Source organism: Balaenoptera borealis (genome assembly GCF_965194805.1).
Source record: "Balaenoptera borealis genome assembly, chromosome: 2".
NCBI classification, from domain to species: Eukaryota; Metazoa; Chordata; class Mammalia; order Artiodactyla; family Balaenopteridae; genus Balaenoptera; species Balaenoptera borealis.
This window is the reverse complement of record NC_138867.1, coordinates 75,914,923-75,919,660: the sequence shown is the minus strand read 5'-3', so window position 1 is coordinate 75,919,660 and position 4,738 is coordinate 75,914,923. Positions and strand designations below refer to the sequence as shown.

Here is a 4,738-nt window from a genome sequence, read left to right as displayed (position 1 = left end):
TCAAAATTGGAAAGGAAGAAGTAAAACTGTCACTGTTTTCAGGTAACATGATACTATACATAGAGAATCCTCAAGATGCCTCTCACTACGAGAGATCATCAATAAATTTGATAAAGTGGCAGGATACGAAATTAATATACAGAAACTTGTTGCATTTCTATACACTAACAATGAACTATCAGAAAGAGAAATTAAGAAAACAATTCCATTTATAATCACGTCAAAAGAAAAAATTACCTAGGAATAAATCTAATTAAGAAAAAAAATCCTTCATAAAAAAAATCAATCAATGCAGCAAATTTTATTGTATTATTTTAAGAATTGCCACAGCCACCTCAGCCTTCAGCAACTGTCATCCATCAACATCGAGGCAAGACCCTCCACCAGCAAAAAGATTATGATTGCTGAAGGCTCAGATGATGGTTAGCATATTTTAGCAGTATTTTTTTAATCAAGTTATGTACATTTTTTTTAGACATGCTACTGTGCACTTAATAGACTACAGTGTCATGTAAACATACTTTTATATGCACTGGGAAACTAAAAAATTTGTGTGACTCACTTTATTGCCCACTTTATTGTGGTTGTCTGGATCCAAACCTGAGATACCTCTGAGGTATGCTTGTATTTAGTTTCCATTTGTCAAGCTATTTATAGTTTCTTTCCATTTTGTCTTATTCTGATTTTTTGGGGGGGGTATCCCCTCATGGCTTGTGGGATTTTAGTTCCCTGACCAGGGATTGAACCCAGGCCCAGGGAGTGAAAGCACTAAGTCCTAACCATTGGACTGCCAGGGAATTCCCCATTTTGTCTTATTCTGGATTAAATAATGTTTATTATTTTATCCTTCATTAGCTTCTTATTTATATATTATTTTCACCACAGAGTAAAACATGCATTAATGCTTCACTATTGTCTACTATAAATTAGTACATATACTATGTATGAAAATAAAATGAAATCAGAACACAATAACTCTACTCACCACTTCAATATTTGTGTATTGTTATCATGAATTTAATTATGCATATAGTTTTGACCCAATATAAAATTTATAATTTGTAAGTCAATATCCATGTTTATTTACTTATATATTGACTCTCTACTTCTCTACATTGCTTTTTATCTCTTTCTGTGTTACCATGTTTTTGTTCAGGATCATTTTCCTTCTGCTTGGAGATCTCCACTTAGCATCTCTTTTAGTTAGGTTTTCTGGTGACAAATTATTTCAATTTTTGTTTGTTTATGTCTTTGCTTTCATGTGTAAAGAATGGTGTAACAAGGTATAAAATTCTAGGTTGGCAGCTATTTTCTCTTAGTACTTTAAATATGGCATTCCTTTGTCTTCTGTCATCTGTCATTTCTCTTAAGTCACCTAGTTATTAATCTAACTGCCCATTAAAACTTACATGTCTTTTTCTCTCCAGGATCTTAACTCTTCAAATCATTTATTGCCTAAACAGCTCCAAACTATTTGTCTTTCCAGCCCCTTGAGATTGCAAAAAGATCCACCAGTTTTTCTGCCTCTTTGTTTTAGTCACCTGGATGGATTATTTGCCTCTTGGCCATCACCAAAAATAATAATAGTAATAATAATAACAATAATAATAATAAATTAATTACCAAAAAAACCAAAACAAATATTCCAGGGGAAAAGATATTATCAAAATGTCAGCTCTTCATTTGTGGTTCCTTCTCTCTGGATTAAAGCCCCCTCCAGTACTGGTTGCCTCAGTGGTTTTCAGATATCTTTTTATTTCTTTACTTGGATTTTTAGTTATATGGGTAGAAATGTTTATTTTCTTCAACATCCATAATACCTAAAATTTTTACTAAAAAAATTACTATAGGTTGAAAAAATGGAAACATTTATTTTTTAATTTTCCTGATGGGAAATTACATTGCTCTACATTGCTCTATATTGTGTTGCTGTCATATGTCCTTGTATTTTCCAGTGTCTTCAAACTAGGGGATGATAAAGAGTGTATTACATACACCTTCTCTTAACTTCTTTGGAAGTGCCACTTAAAACTTTCACTTTCAGCCCAGTAGCCAGAACTAGGCACATGATCCCATGATAACTGCAAGGAAGGATGGAAAATGTAAGGGAGTGCACAGAATATTGGTGAGAATTGGCATGTTCTATAGTAATCATCTATAATATACCAGTTTAGAACTACCAAAAAACTACATTGATCACATTTAGAAGAAGTATTACAATAAGGATAAGGACTTTATTCTATGATCAATAAAAGTGACAATTCTAATGGGTCATATAAAACATCATAATAAATCTGTGTGCTCATTTAATTTTAGAGAAAATATTACTGGCAAACCTAAGAACCTAAGAATATATTCAAATATTAATTCTCTAAGATGTTGTTTCTCAGACTGCAGATTGAGCATATACAACCTGTTGTATCCATAGAAATTGGAGTTCAGTAGCAGTACGTAATTCTTAAGTAAGTGGTAAATGAAATACCTCTGGCTCTTCTACTTTCTTATCACATTTTTTTTTTCCATATGCTAGGGAGAAAAAGCTGGAATTTAAAAAAATTTCTTCAACATCCATAATACCCAAAATTTTTACTGATAAATTATTATAGGTTGAAAAAATGGAAACATTTCTTCTTAATTTTCCTGATGGGAAATTCAGTTAATTTTTTAAAAAATTTTTTGTAGGGAGGACATTTAAGGAGAGTAAAAGTGCAAGTTGAAAAAATGGCATGGAGTTATTGGTAGTCTTCAAAGTGATCTTGAGAAAAACAATTTGGATAACCAATAGTCTAATGGAATACAAAAAAAAAAAAAGTTTGCAAAGCCAGTATATAAATAAGTTCTTGTTTTTTAAAGTTTCATATGACATGAGCTTCAGGAGTTGCTAAGTAGTTAAAAACATGCCATTCATTGAAAGATACCAATAAATGTTTAAAAGAAAAGGAAAATAACAATAATGAATGCAATCATTCATACACTGCAGTTATTTTATTCATAAATAAGACAATGCTTAATTGTTAGTAGATAGGACTTGTGGCTTATGTTTTGAATTGTTTTCAAATGTTGGTGATAATTTTTACTAATTTACTCATATTGGCACCCTATAATTCCCCTTATTAACAGCAGAGTACATTTCTAACCTAACTCTTGGTTCAGGGAAGTGCATTTTGAATTACGATAGGGCAAAGTTATCTAATGCACATAGAGATAAAATATATAATCTTTGTTACATTAATATCATATTCTAGCTTAAATTTGTTGGATTAGTCACATGCTCCTACTTTTATGTTATATTTAGCTATATTCTTGCCACTTAGCAAAGGGATGGAATATATAGCATTTTAAAACTTTTCCCAGAGTCCTTCAATGTGAATATATTTAAGACATACATAGATATTTTCTGGGTGAATCATATTATAGAGCTCATTTAACTTAAAATCATTCATCCATTGCATCTCCCTTTCTATTATGTGGACAAAAAGCTTTAATTGCAATCACATAATTTGATTGGAATAATAATGCTTCTTTTAAGGAGAGTGTTAAAAATGGTGGCCTTAGAGAATCTTTAAAACACTTATATGCAGATCAGTTATTTATCAAATATATGTGTGTATACATATACATATATAACCAAGAGTAAGCATACTTTACTCTTGAAATAGAGGCATTAGATATGTATAGGTGAGAAATTTGGGAATTCTGGTTTACTAACAAAGTTGTAGTTGAATAACAACTTCTTTGCAAAGTCTGTATGCTACGTGCACATGTGTGCACACGTAAATATGTTTTCAGCCCCCAAAACAAATCTACAAATGTTAAAACAGTATGAAAACTTTCTTATACATCATTTTATGAAAACTGTGAAAATCTTTTTTTAGAACTCACAAGAGTAAATCTCTTGTTAAGCATGAGATTGGCACCATAAAATGTAAAGGATGACCAGGGTCATAATTGAAAGTGTGTAATAAAAGTGACATGTCATTTTTTATGCCATATTATAGGGTTCCTAAATACCCCTACTCCCACGAAAACATAAAACTCACTTAGTTCAGAACGTTCTACCATTTCTTAATTGTTACTCTAGTCACATTTCCTGCCTTTAATCCTATTCTTTGAATCTTTTAAAAAAACCTGCTGAACACTAATTATTTAACCTTGCCTCCTACCTACTTTCCCTCTTTATTCTGAGGTTTCTTAAGGGCTATAATGAGCTGTCCCCACACAAACAGGCCAAATTAGTGGATAATTACTGCTGGGCCTGTGAATGTTCTCACTCCTCCTTTCTTACAGTTTCACAACATTACCACAATGGTCTGTCGCCTCCCTACCAATTAGGAACAATTACTACTTTATAACATTAGTGGTGGCAGGCTTATTACATTCCAGGATATGTAAAAATAAGGTGGGTGTAGGGAGAGAAATGCAAGGCCAAAAGGGGTCATTGTTATATGAGGAACTTCAGTAGTTTATATTCATCGTTTTGATTTCATTTCTTCTGGATAACAGCGGCAAAGCTTTATATTAACTCTATTAGATGAAAGTGAACATCATATATATCCAAGGTTGTGTTTTTCTCCTTTTACACAGGATAATATCTCATTTTGATGGCTTTAGTTTTCAAACTCATGGAAATGGCTTTGGTTCATTCTTTGGGATGAAAAACAAGGTTTTTTGTTTTTTGGGGGTTTTTTTGGTTTCCTTGTAAAGATGATTTTTTGTTGTTTGTTTTGTGTAGAGTATA

General features: G+C 31.8%; 1 protein-coding gene across 5 annotated transcripts in view; it reads left to right on the top strand.

Moving 5' to 3' along the window:
- Positions 1–4,738, top strand: part of LOC309622492 (uncharacterized protein) — a 639,059-nt gene that overhangs the window by 511,254 nt on the left and 123,067 nt on the right. The gene's annotated exons all lie outside the window — the stretch shown is intronic.